At 40.7% G+C, this 17,200-nt stretch overlaps 1 pseudogene; it reads left to right on the top strand.

Moving 5' to 3' along the window:
• Positions 1–10,093: 10,093 nt before the first annotated feature.
• Positions 10,094–13,213, top strand: LOC123288261 (H-2 class II histocompatibility antigen, E-S beta chain-like; annotated as a pseudogene).
• Positions 13,214–17,200: the final 3,987 nt, after the last annotated feature.

Raw genomic sequence — 17,200 nt, 5'->3', positions numbered from 1 at the left:
TGATACCAAAACCAGACAAGGACAATATATAGACGGAAAATTACAGGCCAAAACTATTGATGAACATAGATGCAAAAATCCTCAACAAAATATTGGCAAATTGAATACAGTAATACATTAAAAGAATCATACACCATGACTGAGTGAAATTTATACCAGAGATGCAAGGATGGCTCAATATCCACAAATCAATCAATGTGATACACCACATTAACAAAATAAGGAATAAAAATCACACAATCATCTCAACAGATGCAGAGAAAGCATTTGACAAGATCCAACATCCATTTTAGAGAAAAACTCTCAATAAAATGGGTATAGAAGGAAAGTACCTCAACATAGTAAAGGCCATATATGACAAATCCACAGCCACATCATACTTAATGGTGAAAAACTGAAAGCCATCCCTCTGAGAACAGGGATAAGACAAGGGTACCCACTCTCACCACTCCTATTCAACATAGTACTTGAGGTTTTGGCCAGAGCAAGTAGGAAAGAAAAAGAAATAAAATATATCCAAATTTGAAAGAAAGAATTAAAACTCTTGCTATTTGCAGATGATGTGATTCTATATATAGAAAACCCTAAAACATCCATTAGAAAACTATTAGAAATAATCAACAACTACATCAAAGTTGCAGAATACAAAATCAACCTACAAAAGTCATTTGCATTTCTATACACTAAAAATAAGCTAGCAGAAAGAGAAGTCAAGAGTACAATCCCATTTGCAATCAAGAATAAAATATACAGGAATAAATTGAACCACACAGGTGAAAGACATAAACACTGAAAACTATAAGACATTATTGAAAGAAATTGAAGAAGACATAAAGAAAAGGAAAGATATTCCATGCTCATGGATTAGAAGAATAAACATAGTTAAAATGTCCATATAACCTAAGGCAATCTGCAGTGCAATCCCAATCATAATCCCAATGACATTCTTCACAGAAATAGAACAAAGAATCCTAAAATTTATATGGAACACAAAAAGCCCCAAATAGCCAAAGCAATTCTAAGGAAAAAGAACAAAGCTGCAGACATCACAATCCTTGACTTCAAAATATACTACAAAGCTATGGTAGTCAAAACAGCATGGTACTGACAAAAAAAGAGACAGCACAGATCAATGGAGCAGAATTAAAAGCCCAGAACTAAAACCACACATCTATGGACAGCAATTTTCAATAAAGGAATCAAAAACATAGAATGGAGAAAGGAAAGTCTCTTCAATAAATGATACTGGGAAAACTGGACAGCCACTTGCAAAAGAATGAAAGTAGACCACTATTTTATACCATACACAAAAAAATCAACTCAAAGTCAATTGAAGATTTGAATGTAAGACCTGAAACCATAAAACTCCTAAGAGAAAATATAGGCAGTACATTCTTTGACATTGGTCTTAGCAGCATCTTTTCAAATGCCATGACTACTCATGCAAGGGAAACAAATAAAAAATAAACAAATGGGGCTACATCAGCCTAAAAAGCTTCTGCAAGGCAAAGGAAGCCATAAACAAAGCAAAAAGACAACCCACCAACTGGGAGAAAATATTGCAAATAATATATTCCACAAGGGGTTAATTTCCAAAATATATAAAAAACCCATACAACTCAACAACAACAACAAAAAACGACCTGATCAAAAAATGGGCAGAGGATACAAATGGACATTTTTCCAAAGAAGATATACAGATGGCTAACAGGTACATGAAAAGATGTTCAACATCACTAATTATTAGTGAAATGCAAATCAAAACTACAATGAGATATCACCATACACAAGTCAGAATGGCTATAACTAACAAGACAAAAAATAACAAATGTTGGAGAGGATGTGGAGAAAAGGGAGCCCTCATACACTGCTGATGGGAAAGCAAACTGGTGCAGTCACTGTGGAAAATGGTATGGAGATTTCTCGAAAAATTGAAAAAAGAAATACTGTATAATCAAGCTATCCCACTGCTGGGTATTTACCCAAAAAACATGAAATCAATAGTACAAAGAAATGTATGCACCCTTATGTTATTGCAGCATTATTCACAATAGCCAAGATGTGGAAGCAACCCAAGTGCCCATCAACTGACAAATGGATAAAGAAGATGTGGTATACATATACAGTGGAATACTACTTAGGCATAAAAAAGACAAAATCATCCCATTTGAAACAACACGGATTGACCTTGAGGGTATCATGTTAAGCAAGATATGCCAGGCAAAGAAAGACAAACACTGTATGATTTCACTCATATGTGGAAGGTAAACACATGGATAAGGAGAACAGATTAATGGTTACCAGAGGGGAAGGGAGTGGGGATGTGAGCAAAAGGGGTAAAGGGGCATATACGTATGGGGACTGATAAAAACAAGACTATCAGTGGTGAGCATGAGGTATTCTATACAGAAAGTGATAAACAGTAACATACACCTGAAATTACACAACATTATAAACCAATATGACCTCAATAAAATAATTCAAAACAAATAGGGACAATATCAAATGCTGATGAGGTTGCAGAGAAACTAGATCACTCATTCATTGTTGGTGGAAATGAATATGGTAGTCACTCTGGAAAACAGTTTGGCAGTTTCTTTAATTCCTAAACATGCAACCACCATACAACCCAGCAGTTGCACTCCTGAGAATTTAACCCTGGGAAATGTTTTCACACAAAAGTCTACACATGAATGTTTTTAGCAGCTTTATTCCTAGTAGCCAAAAACTGGAAACAAACTGTGGTACATACATATCATGGTATACTACTCAACAACAAAAAGGAACAAACTAGAGATGTACACAACAACCTGGATGAACCTCCAGGGCATTAGTCTGAGTGAAAAAAGCCAACCTCAAAAGGTTATATACTGTATGATCCTGTTTATATAACATTTTTGAAATGACAAAATTATAGAAATGAAAAACAGATTAATGGTTGCCAGGGATTAAGGAAGGAGCAGAAATGGGAGAGAAGTGGACATGGGTCTAAAAGGGCCAGATGAAGGAGACTGTGGAGATGGAAAGGTTCGGTATCTCGACTATATCAAAGTCAATATCCAGATTGGGTAATTTACTATACTTTACAAGATACCATCTTTAGGGGAAACTGGCAAAAGTGTGTGTGAGATTGGTGTTCTAGTTCAATAAGTGCATGTGAACCTACAATTATATCAAAATTAAAAAGTTAGTTTTTAAAAATATGTTAATATTTTCAACAAAACAAGGTGACAAGTTACCGCATGAAGTTCATATATAAGTTGTTGGAGATAAACCAGTAATCATCCCAAGATCTACCTGGAATAGTGTCTGTGCTGGAGAAGGCAGAGAGAAGGAACCAGGGATTTGGCATGTCTGAGAATATGATAAATCTCAAACAGCCAGCAGATACACATTGAAAAGCACAACAGACCAATTTTGCAATAAAAAATGTTTCACAAGCAGTGAAAAGGAAACAGTGACTGAGTATTTTTCTTCTGAAGACTGTGGAGGCTGCAGCCAGAAGAGAGAAAGACAGGATAACTACTTACAGGGTTAGGGCTGGACCATAGAAAAGTAAATAGTTTGCGACTGAAAGGAGTCAGGTCTTGGGGGAATTTCTGAACGCTGTCATTGGAAATGGGGACTAACAACATATAGAAGTAGGAGGAAGGAGGGTAGAAGACTGACAGATGCGTGATCTCAGAACACAAACTCTGGAATCAGTCAGGACTCCTCCCAGCCCTCATGGAAAAGAGTCGCTTGGGAACATTGACTTCATAAATGTCCTTTACTTAGTCTGGGGCCAGGCCACTCAGTACCACTTCAGGCTCCAGGGGAAGAAGCTTCAATTAGGACCTTAGTATGGCTGTGGTGGGAGAACAGCTCTTGAGACCTGCAGGGACGGTGATAACAGTCTCATGAGTGACCACCACCCTCCCATTTCAGAGACTTGGCAGACAGTGCCACTCAGCCACAGCCATCCTTACATCTTATCCCCACAATATCTCCCTTTGGCCAAAGGATTGGGAGATGACTTGCCATCCAAAGAGAAGGAAGAAGACATTACTTCCTCACCAGACAACTCAGTCTCCTCATATTCTGGAATGAAACAGAGGAAAGAAATAGAATGCCCCAATTAGGAGCAAATGTTATCATTATCCTGAGGGGTGGAGGATGACCTGCAATATCATTCCCCCTGTTTTCCTTAATTAACCGTGTTTGGTTACCTCTACTTCCAGGTCTTCCCTATTCTTTCCCCAGCCATGTCATCACCATTACTGAAAATCCCCAAAGTTTACACAGACTCTCAGCACTATGACAGACCCATCAGATGAGGTGAAACAGTGAAACTTTTCCTCTTTCTTAAAGTCACCTTTTCCTTACCAGTGAATGTTTCTTGCAACTAGTAGGCAGAGAAAGAGTAAATTTGTCTGAATTTCTCATGGGATGTGGAAGGGATATAAGGTGTCATCAGAATAAAGAGTGTTGGAGCTTGAGCCCCTTCTCGCAATGATCAATTTCCAGAATTCTGGGTTTATTTATTAAGACACAAATATTTTTCTGAGCAATTACTATATACCAGGCTCTGACGTAGGCTCAGAGAATTCTATTTCAATAAGATAGAAAAGTCCCCTACTATCATGGAACCTACTTAATGACAGCAGAGAAAGACAATAAACCAATAAACACTTAACAAAGAAAAAAATTTCAGAAAGCAATAAGTGCTCTGAAAAAAATACATCATAGTTATGGAACAGAGAGAATGGATTCACCTGACTTTGGTTCTGGTGGCTAGGGAGCACCTCCTGGGAAAGTCACATTTAATTGAGACGTGAATGATGATAAGAAGCCAGTTATGTGGAAGATCTAATGGACAAGTGTTCCAGGGAGAAGGAACAGGGGAAAGGATGAAGTATAGGAAGAGGTTTGCTATGTTTAAGGGACAGAAAGAAGGATAGAGAGGCTGAAGCATAGCGAGCAAGTGGGGAAGTGGCAGAAGATGAGATTGGAGAAGTCAAAAGCCAGATCATGTTAGGCCCTGATGGCCGGGGTAAAAAATTTGAATTTTATTTAAAGAGATTTGCTAAGCTACTGAAGGGTTACAAGGAAAATCAATTTATATTTATTTTTTAAAAATAATTCTAGCTACCATATGGAGATTGCATTGTAGAGATTCACAAGTGGAGTCAGGGAGACCATTTAGGAGCATGGTAGAATTCTCCAGGAAAAACAAGCTTGTGCCTTCATTTATAGTGTGGTAGTAACAAAGATGGTGGTCAAGACAAATAAAAATTTTTGGGATAGATTTTTGTATGACTTGTTAACAAATTAACAGTGGCGGTGGAGGAGGGGCTGGCCTGGTGGCATAGTGGTTGAGTTTGCACACTCTGCTTCAGCAGCCTGAGGTTTGCAGTTCAGATCCTGGGCATGGACTTAGCACTGCTCTTCAAGCCATGCTGTGGTGGCATCCCACATAAAATAGAGCAAGACTGGCACGGATTTTAGCTCAGGGCCAATCTTCATCACAAAAAAAAAGTGGAGGTGGGGGAATAGAAAAATTAAGTTTATCCCTGAGGATTTTGTCTTTATAGTAACCCAGTGGATGGTTGTGCTGTTTATTGAGGTAGAGAAGATGTGGAAGGAAATAATTTGAAGTGGGTGATTAGGAATAAAGGCTTTGCTTAAATTAACTTTGAGATAATTTTTGACTTTTTTCTGGAGCTGTCAAGAAGTCAGTTGAATATACGAGACTAGAGTGCAAAGGGAGACAAGAGCTGGAGGTATATATACATTGGTGTCACTGACACATGTGCTGTTTTAAATTCCAGGAAAGTAGAGGAGGTTGCATAGAGACAGAGTGCGTCTGTGTAGAAGACAAGAAGATGGCCAAGGGCCAATGAGTCAGCAAAGGGAAATGAGATAGGGGTAAACAGTGAGGTTGAGGAAAAGCAAGAGAATGTGATGCATGGAAGTGAAGGAAAGTAGGTTCTTTTCAAGGAGGAGCGAGTGGCCAGTGGTAGTGAGTACCACTAAGAGGTGGGTGAAGTGAGAACACGATGGAGAAGTTGGGCACATGAGCATGAACCAACAGCACTACCCATACAAGCTACAGCGAGCAGCAACTTCACACATTTTTATTTTTTAACTTTTTCATGTGTCAAGAAGGTACTTAGAGAATTTCTGAACAGTGGAATAGACCTGGCCTGGGCCAGAATGCGCTCCTCTCTGCCATCATTTCTGTGGGGCAAAAGAAGCTTTGTGAAGGCTTCTACTCAAAGTTTGGAGACCTGCTCATTTTTCGTAAACTGTCTATGTGAGAATGTCATGTCTTTCTCGGTTTCTCCCCTTCTGAGGCGACTTGGCTACAGAAGTGAGAGTTCTACATCTGGCCAAGGCTGCTAATTTGATGCCTGCTCGTATTGTTGGGAGTAGGAGACTGAAAGTTAGAAAATGAATTAGTTGGGACATTGAACAGGAATAAAATGGCTGTGGCTATAGTTTAGTACCATAGATAAGTAGTGGACCAGCTACAGAGAAATTATTAAAGAAGATGATGTGAAGGATAAATTATATGACTTAGTGGCTAAAGTGCTCTGGTACCAATTCCAATGTGTAGGTTTTTCCACACCACCAAACAATTCTCCAACACGAGCTGATGTCCTACAATTCTACTCAATTCTGACACTAGCTACATGGAGATAGCATCAGATCCCATAGGCTATGGGCTCAGTCCTACAGGACAGGCCCTCTCACTTCAGATGCCAAAGACAAGCACAAATTGTCACCTGTGCTTCTGACCAAAGGGCTATAGATTAGAGATTCCCATGACTCCCTCCTTGGGTTTGATTAATTTCCTAGAGTGGCTCACAGACCTCAGAGAAACATGTTACTTACTAGATTACTGGTTTATTATAAAAGGATATAACTCAGGAACAGCCAGATGGAAGAGATGCATAGGGCAAGGTATGGGGAAGGGACGCAGAGCTTCCACACTCCCTGAGTGCACTGTTCTCCCCCAAATCTCCACATGATCATGAATCCAGGAGCTCTCTGAACACATCTTTTGGGGGTTTTATGGAGGTTTTATTATATAGTCATGATTAGTTAAACCATTGATCATTGGTGATTGAATCCAATCTCCATCCCCCCTCCCCTCCCTGGAGGTCAAGGGGGTGAGACTGAAAGTTCCAACCCTCCAATTAGATTCTCCTGGCACCCAGCCACCATCCCAAGGTGGAATCCAAAAGTCTTCTCATTAACATAACAAAAGACACCTTTATTGCTCTCATCACTTAGAAATTCCCGGAGATTTAGGAGTTCTGTGCCAGCAAAGGGGAAAAAGACAAAAAAAATATATTTCTTATTGTAAATTAGAGTATCAGAGTGATTGATAGACCCAGCAAAGAATTTAGTAAACTTTGGTCCTGAACAAATTTATTTTGTTGGAAAAATAGCTCTGCCCTAGGACCAGATTCCTAAAAATATAAGTTTCATGTAGGACCAAGATTTTCAACAGATATAATATTGGCAAATTTGTCAATGTAATTCTCAGCTGCTCTATTATTAACATTGGCTTCTTCACCACAGTTTTTTTTCAGGTGGTTTACACCGGTGGTTCTCAGCCAGAGACAGCTCACCCCCCTCCTCCCTGCTCCTTCTCCCCCACAGAACATTTGACAATATCTGGAGCCATTTTTGGTTGTCACACTGGGCGTTTCTTCTGACAACTAGTGGGTAGAGGCCAAGGATGCTGGTAGACAGCTTACTATTTACAGAACAGCCCTCACCACCCCCAACCACAAAGAAATATCTGTTCGAAAATGTCTATAGACCATGGTTGAAAACTCTGCTTTACACTGTGCTGCTTCTAAAAATTCTAGACTCACACTTTATACCCACATTCTCTTTCCAATTCAATTCTTCACAGTTTATTTTAGCTTGTTTCACTACCAAAAAAACTAGACAGTTGCACAAATTCACCACTTTCTTGTTGAATCCAGTCAATCGAGGAAAGTTCAAGATCTTCATTTTTATTCTTTACCTTATGCAACATTTTTCAAAATTTCATGAAAAATTTAAAAATTTCTTGGTCATTACATCTTTATTAACTTTCAACAACTTGCCTTTTTAAGTCATAAATAGTGGTGACTGCCACAAATATTTTTCAGTAAATGTCTCAAATTTCTGCAATAATTCTACTTCCCATACTGTTGATATCAAAAGGTTCTATTTATTCATCTCACTTTTAACCACAGGGTTATTCTTTAACTCTTTTTGATCACAGTTTAATTAAACATAAAGACAACATCATAAATATATACAATTATATGATATATATGTGTATATTTATACATATATGCAAGTTTGCATATATTGAAACTACAGAAGCACATGTAACCAATAAGAGCTGAGAGACACATTTGACCCCATACTTCACAGGTCAGATACACCAAATGAACTTTGGCAGCAAAATTGTTTTTTAAACCTGATTTTCTGAGCTTTCTTGATTTGGAAATGCACAAAAGGGATTGCGGACTTGTATTGGGATTACGGTTTTAACCTTTTTAAAACTCTTCAGTAGTTTCCTCAGTATACATTTAGTATAATTTCAAAATCCTGGCATCACCTAAAAGGCTTTTATGTCTCCAGCTCCACTTGATTTCTCCAGTCTAGCCTTTTACCCTTCTTCCTCCCTCTCTTCTTCAGTGAACTAGTTTCTTCTGGTTTCTTGAGGAAATTCATCAGTTCTTTCAACATTCTCCACATGGTCTTATCTTTACCTGAAATGTGCCACCCTTTCTCCCCAAACATACACACATACCTTTCTCTAGCTCACATCAACTTAACCTTCTATGTCATATCTTAAATGTCACTCTTCAGAGACCACTTCTCTGGCACTCTGAGGTGACTGAGATCATCCTGTTATTCTCTGTTCTAGAACTCCACACTTATCTTTTGACACTTCTCACTCTTGTATAACTTCTTATGTAGTTGATTCTTGTCCATTACTTTCACTAAATTTTAAGCTCTGGGAGTGGAGGGGAGATGTCTATGTTTCCCTTCTTTGGATTCCCAGGAGACAGTATGGCCTGGCACAAGGTCAGCAGTAATGAAGTATTTACAGAATGAAGAAGGTGGGCCATATTTAAGGAATGAATAAAGAGCTGAGGGGTTGTTACCACATAAAATTAGAGTTCTCTTGCCCAATGCATACTTTTAAAAAATCAATTATTACAGCATCAGCTTTTGGAAGAAGAAAACAGCTTTATTGGGAGATAGATCTGCAAGGAGACAGGGAGCATATGCACTCAGATCTGTCTTCCCAATCCAGGGCTTGGGGAAAAATTTATGGGATGAAATGGAGGGCAGTCTGAAATGTGGAGGTGTTACGAAACCTGGTTAGTTTTCACTGGTTGCCCAGAAAGCCCATCACCCAGACGACAAGACTGCAGCAGAGAGAGGGTCTTAATTACAAGACAGCCAAGTGAGGAAAGAGGAAAATGAGTCTCAAATGCACCTCCTCAAAAATAATGACTCAGGGATATTTATGCAGTAGGGAGGAAGGTGGTCTGAAACGTGGAGATAGATGACTGGAGGCGAGGACAAGTAAGGTAATTGATGATCTGTACAAGCACAGTCAAACTTCTTGCCTCATGTTCACAAAATGGTGGCATTGGTAGGATTTGAGAGTGGAGTTTCCAGCCCCTTGACTGGGTCACTTGTCCAGCACTTGTGCAGGCCCGGTTGATGTCTTAATTGGCCTGAACTGGACAAGGGGAGACTCTCAGTTCCTGAAAGACAACTCTTAAGTACTCTGTTGATAAGATGGGGTCAGTTGAACCAGTCCCAGTAGTCCAAGGTTACAGAATAAGAGGAGGGAACAGTGAGTGTCTTTCAGGTGGAGGCTTCTAAGCCGAGGTAGCGATGGGAAGAAATCCTCCTCCAGCTCCAGCTCCTGCTTGGAGGTCTCCAGCCAAGCACCTAAGCCAAGTGGATCCTGAACGTCTCCCGATCAGAGGAGTCTCCTCCGCCCAACATCCCCTACACCCCAGCAACCTCCGCAGCCCCCAGATGAAAGATGACCCCATGGGGTGCTGGTAGTTGGGTGCCCATGGAGCCAGTTGGGGGAGTCCTAGTGCCCCCACCTGCGTCCAGGCGCCCCCAGTTGGTGGGCATCGTCATCAATCTCTTCTCAGGAGCCCGCCCAGGTGACCCGATGAGTCCTGTCCCTACAGCAAGTTTCCTGAAGATGGTTAAACAGGAGTGTCATTTCCCCAACTGGACAGAGTGGGTGCGGTATGTTTATAGAAAATCTATAACCAGGAGTTCCTGTGCTTTGACAGCGATGTGGAGGAGTATCGGGCGGTGACCGAGATGGGGGTGCTGGACACAGAGGTCTGGAACCAGCAGAAGGACGACCTGGAGCAGATGCGGGCGTACGTGGACACCTTCTGCAGACACAACTATGGGGTTGATGAGAGCTTCACCACGCAGCGGCGAGGTGAGCGGGGAGGATGGGTGGCCCGGGGACAGTGTGTGTGTGTGTATGAGAGAGAGCGAGAGAAAGAGACAGAGACAGACAGACGCAGTGCTGGGGTGAGCATGTAGTATTGTGAGCAGGTAAAAGTCACAAGGGTCCCTGTGAGAGGGGGTTGTGGAGAGACTGTGGTTTTGTCAGTGTGTGATTGTGGGGGGACAGTGTGTGTATTTGTGAGGGGTGTATTGTGAGCTGAGGTGGGAGAAAGAGAATATGTGTGTGTGGTGGGGGGAGTGGGCCTGGGGTCTGAGAGGACAGGGAGCTGGGGTATGTGTGGGGTGTGGGGTGCAGGAGGTGAGGCTTCAGGAGGCCTTGGTGGCCACCGTGGGGAAGTGGTGCTAGGGGGGCATTGGCAGTGCAGGGGGCTGGAGAGGGAGGAAACATTGGCTGGGGTGGGTGGTAAGACATGTGGGGAGGGACATTTAAGGTGGAGTGTGTGTTTGGGGTAAAGTTTTAAGGGAGGAGAGATGAGAACTGTAAAAGTTTTGAGAGAATGTGAGGAGGCCAGTTGCAGACTGATCTTACCATCCACCAGTCCTAATCCTGAAATAACGGTGCCTGTCTTGCTGCACATACGCATTTCATTGAGAATGAAATTTGTGGGGAACACTAATATGGAGGGAGAAAGTGTGGAGGAACCACCCAGGCACCTCTGACCTTTTTGAGGCTTCTTTTAGGTCTCAATTTCCTGCTACTTTTTTGTTTTCTTAGTGTATACATTTCTACACAGTTGAAATGATTGTGAAACTAGCTTTTTGAATTATTATTTTGTTACTTAATATTAACATACTGATGTGACGATTTTCATAATGCAAATAATATTTAAGTAGTTATATATTATTTCATTGTATAGATGACACAATTTACCTCACATTCCCTTTTGTTAGGTTTTTTCAATATTGCCACTTAATTGGAAATGTATATCTTTTTATTTTTAATTTTTATTTCTTTTATTTCTAAGGTTCTTCTATTTCTTCACATATTTATTTGCTAGTTGTAATTACTGCTCAAAGCATTATCTATTATTTATCATCATTGGGCTCCTAGTGTTCTTCTCAGTGATTTTATGGGAGCTCTATGCAGTAGGATTATTAACACCTTGCTGATATTTGATTCAGCATTTTCTCCAGTTTCTGGTTTATATTTCATTCTGTTTATTATTTTTCACGTTAAGAATTGAAACATTTTTACTTAATGAAATATACTGCAAAATCATTACTAATGATATGCCATCTATCTTAAATTTAATATTGTGTGGTATTGTAAAAATGGTGTCCCCAAAGTTTCTCCTTTCTTTAAAATAATTGTATTTGTTGAGGGTCTGATCGTGTCAGATGTTAAGCACATGTATCAGTGGGTCCAGACTCTGCCCTGACCTCAAATGTCAGTTTAGAAGAAGAGATAATTATAACAATTCCAATAATAGATATGGTTTTTTTGCAAAGAAGAGAGATTGGTCAGCTGAGTGTAAATATAAAAGATTTTTAAATAAAGGACTTTCCTTGCTCTTCATCCTCCTCTTCAGGGCTGATGCTTTTCTTGAGATTTAACTCAGATTTAGAGAGTCACTTTTGTGTATTCCTGCTTGGTCCCAGGGTAGGACCATTTCTGTGGTGATCTAAGTTATGAGTGCATTTACGTGCTTTCTCATGATTTCGTACCTTATCTCCATCTATCCCACTGCTGTTCCCCAACTTATCCTACTACTTTGAATTATATTTTCTTTCATTGGGAACAAAGACAATAAAAGCTAACATTTATTGAATGTGAAGTTCCAGCAATTGTTCTACATATTTTAGGTCCATTAATCCTCATATAACCATAAGAGATAAGTTAGCATTATTACTCCTCTTTATAGGTGAGAGAACTAAGGCATAGAGGAATTTACAAACTCTCCCAGGATCCACCCATAAGAGGAATAGCCTGGATTTGAACCCAGGCAGCCCAGCTCCAGAGACCACACTTTGAATTAATATACTCTACGTCTTGCAGAGATTTGTAAATACTTCAATTGAACAATGAATAACTGTTTCCAGATATGAAAAAGTCCCACAGATTTCCTCAAAATCTCTCAAAGCCAACGGGCCCATGCTGTAAGGATTAATTCCACACTTAAGACTCTAACTCCTGTTGGGCCACATGGCCAGCTTTGAGGGAGGCCTGCCCAAGACTAGATCCTGGGACTGGAGACTCGAGGCAGAAAGGCAGCCACCAAGGAGACTTGCTCTGTTTTCCTCACTTATTCCCTCCACATTTTCCCTCCTAGTTGCGCCTACAGTCACTGTGTATCCTGCAAAGACCCAGCCCCTGCAGCACCACAACCTCCTCGTCTGCTCTGTGAATGGTTTCTATCCAGGCCACATCGAAGTCAGATGGTTCCGGAATGGGCAGGAAGAGGAGGCTGGAGTCATCTCCACAGGCCTGATCCGTAATGGAGACTGGACCTTCCAGACCATGGTGATGCTTGAGACAGTTCCTCAGAGTGGAGAGGTCTACACCTGCCAAGTGGACCACCCAACCCAGACAAGCTCTATCACAGTGGAATGGAGTGAGACACTCTCTGACCTCATAAATTCCTCGCCCACCAAAGAGGGGACTTTGCTTATCCCTGACTGTCAGGTTTCTCCTCTCCACACACCATATTTTCATTCATTCCTTGTTCTCCTCTCTTTCAGCACAGGTCACAGGGGCTAACCCTGTGATATCCTGGATAGAAATCCTCTGATAGTTTATAGATATCCCCTGATAGTTTCTACAAATATCTGCACCCCCTGGGGAGGCAATTATGCCTGGCAGGCAAAAGAGAGGTTGTCCTTGTTTTGAGCTTTCCCATGATATCACAGGTCATGGTACCCCCTGGCCCTGGGTACCATTCCTTTCCTTGGGCTGGGCTTGTACAGTGGCTTGCACTGTTGCTCTGAGTTGTTCATTGTGATCTGATCAGAGACACATCCTCTACAATGTAGGGACCTTCCTATCACAAGGTAGTCCAATCTCAGCTCTGCCTTTTGTTAGCTCTGTCTCCCTATACAAGCTACACAACCTCATGGAGTCCCAGCCTCCTCTTCCATCAGATGTTGAACTAGTGGCCTTATGTCAGGACTCTGATCTTTAAATGAGTTCAATGCCTGAAACTTGTAGCTAATTGGTGTGATTCTTAAATCTCTTTTCCAGAAATGCCAAATTATTGTAGTTCTTCCAGGGCAGCCTTCTTCCCCCATTCTCAAAGCTCTCAATCCCAGAGTCTCAATTAAAGAAGTTGGATTTGGGGTAAAAATCACTAAAACTGGCTTCTTTTCTCAGGGGCATTCTCAATCTGCAAAGAGCAAGATGCTGAGTGGAATCAGGGGCTTTGTTCTGGGTCTGCTCATCCTTGGGGTGGGGCTGTTCATCCACTGCAGGAACCAGAAATGTGAGGACCCTGTCAAAAACTGAGACCCACACAGACTTTTTGGGGGAAGAAACATGGCTTTGCTTAGGTTTGTTCTCTGTATAACAGTGGCCTTGTACAAAACCTTTCTTTCTTCAATTGACCTCAAATTTCCTGGAAATCCAGAAGTCAATAGTCCATGGTTACTATGTTGAAGAGGTTATGGCCTGTAGACACAAGAGACGGGTTAACATGTATGGAGATTGTGGGCCCAGATCTTGGGGCAAAAACAGGAAAGGCCATTAAGGCTGATGAAATTACACTGGATTTGTGTGGCAGAAACTCCACGGGTCACACACTCTCCGTTTCTGCTCTCCTCTCTGCTCTGGTGTTGTGCGTTGTGAGTTGTGGTGGTATGGAAATCTCAGGTGAGGGGTCTGGGGCTGGGGACATTCTGTTTGGGGGAAGATTTGCCTCCATATCCTTTAATTATATATCTTCCCCTCTTTTTCCCAGGAAACACTGGACTTCAGCCAACAGGTAATGGTCTTATTCTCTTTTAGAGATAGGTTTGGTTTTCCTAGAACAGGTGAGAGAGATGACAAGACAGGAAGAAGACTTTGAATTCTGATCAGGCAATTTGAAGTAAAGCTTCTTTTCTCCACTTAAAGAAGGCCTGCTCTCTAAAGCAGCTAAGGGTGATGTTAGAATTTTTTTCTCCTTCTTACTGCAGAGCTTTATCATGAGGCCCTGAGAAAGGGGAGAGGAAGCTGCTTGTAGAGTTAGATCTGGAAACAAGACTTTCTTCTGTCTCCTGCAGGACTCCTGAGCTGAAGTTAAGATGATGACCCTCAAGAAAGAACCTTCTGTCCCAGCTTCTTCACAACAGGGAAAGGTTTCCTGCTTGGCTTTTATTCCAACAAGAGAGTGCTTTCTCAGGATCTGGTTTTCTCCTGGTTCAGTGACCCTGCAGAAAATGTTCACATTGATGGCTTCTTCAGTTAGGCCTGGAAGTCCCCAGGATTGCCTGAAGTACCTTATCTTCCTTCTTTCCCAGTCTGTTTTGTAGTCAAACCTTATGGCCCCTTGTGCATCTGAACTCACCTTTTGCTCATATTTCTTTATGAAGTTTTTCTTAGATAAACATGGTGTGAAAATCCTCTGCTTCACATAGCTTCAGGGACAAAAAGTAGAAAGACAAGAGAAAGGCAAAATTCCAACACAATACAATAATGGCTTTCATTTATATTCCTGAATTTTGGTCACTTGTTGATCAGGAAAGTTTCTTGATTCCTTCCTCAGTTTTTCTTGTGTATTCTGAACCCTATAATTAGGCATATTTACCTGAGCTGGGATAAAGCCCTAATGACGGCATATCATGGTGGTCTCCTACAAACAACACAAGGTCCTTTAACAAACAACACAAGGTCCTACAACAACAAAACAAACACACAAGGTCCTTCACGCCAAGGGATACAGAGAGGGTAAAATGAGTATAAGACTAGCAGATAACTTGTAAGGATTTAATGCCTTCTAGATTTTTATAATCATGTTCTTTGGTCTCTTTTTCCATGATTTTTTTTAAAAGTAATAATCCTGGGTCTTCTTGAACTGCCCTTACATCAGTTAAGGATAGGTTTCAACACTTGAATTATTTTCTATCTCTTAAATGAAAATCAGCGGTTGCTCACTCTTTGCTTGGGATGTACTCTTCCCCATAAGTGGACTCAGAAGGCCATCAGGGCAAAGTTACAACTCTAGTGGAAAAGATGCATTTCTGAGACTCTCTGGATTGTGTGACAAGCTGTCTGTCACAGGAGAATCTTGTAAGGATCTCACCTTAGCAGAAATCAGAGACAATGCTGGGAAACAAAGGAGAATGTATGAATGCACTGATGTGCATCCAAACAACGAAATACTCTGCAGCTGGAAGAAAGAAATGAGAAACTCTCTGTACCCTGCTATGGAATGATCTCTAAAATATATTCAGTGCAAGGTACAGGAGAGTGTGTGTTATACAACATTTTGTTTAATAAAATAGAGGAAGAGAATAAGAATATATAGTTTACCCATTATATTCTATTGTACTTATATTTGTACATAGAAATGATGGAAAGATTTTTTAAATGGCTGTCTAAAGGGCAAAAGAGGGAATGAGTAACAGGGAACAGAGTTGAAAGCTGGACTTTTCTGAATATATCTTATTTAATAGTTTTTACTTGGAAAATATTTAAATATTGTATGTAATAAAATGTACATGATCATGTCAAAAGTAAATAATGACAATTTAACCTGCTTTGCTACCTCTATACCTTTTATTTATTTTTCTTGCCATTTTTCATTCTCTATCACCTCCAGTACTCCAGAAATCAAGGGGAAATTTTTAAATATTTCACCATTGAATCTGATATGGGCAGTAGGGTAGCTATCCTTTCTTAGATTGAGAAAATCCCTTTTTAATACTGGTCTTTTTTAATACTAGAGTTTTTAAAAATTAAGAACAGGTGTTGAATTCTGTCAAATGATATTTTATGGTTCTATCAAGATGGTCATATGGCTTTCTCCTTCTTTCAGTTAACGTAGTAGCAGAAGTTCTAGCCAGCACAATAAAACCAGAAAAGGAAATAAATGGCATGCTATATGGTGAGAGCTGAAATTTCAAATGCTTCCATAACATCTTGAAAGCTCAAAGGGCCCCCAAAGACTTAACTATGAGTTCTTTTGCTTTCACCAGATATGTTCCTCTAACCCAGCAGGAAAGCCTCCCCACCTGGCTACTTCTCCTATTAGCCCGAACAGCTGCACTCCACCTGATCTTCAGCCTAAGGGCTTCAGTTCTCTGCCAGGGCATGGAATGATTCAAAAAAATCAATAACATTCTCCTGTTGGAACCAAGGGGACCTCATGCACTCATTACTACAAATCCTGCCTCTCATAACCCCTCCTGGTTCACTCTATCCCTGAGGGAAGCCCCCATGGGGCCCTACATGGAATGCATTATCCTCCTCCACAGGCTGTGAGTATATGTAATGAACTGCTGTCACTCTCATCTGTCCATTTTGAGTGCTGTGTGTTCAGGAATCTCATACTATTTAGGGTGGAGGACCCCTCCTACATCAACAGGGTGAAGAGAAGGTGGTCAGAGCACATGCAGATCATAAAAGAAGAAATTAAACTCTTCCTATCCTCAGTTGATATGATGGTCTACATAAGAAATCCCAAGGAATGCCTCCCCCCTCCAAAAAAAAACCCCTCCTAGAACTACTAACGAAGTTCATCAAGATTGCAGAATTCATGATCAATCAAAAATA

This window comes from Equus asinus, chromosome 8 (genome assembly GCF_041296235.1).
Source record: "Equus asinus isolate D_3611 breed Donkey chromosome 8, EquAss-T2T_v2, whole genome shotgun sequence".
NCBI classification, from domain to species: Eukaryota; Metazoa; Chordata; class Mammalia; order Perissodactyla; family Equidae; genus Equus; species Equus asinus.
The sequence above is the reverse complement of the archived record's forward strand: the minus strand, read 5'-3'. Positions and strand labels throughout refer to the sequence as shown.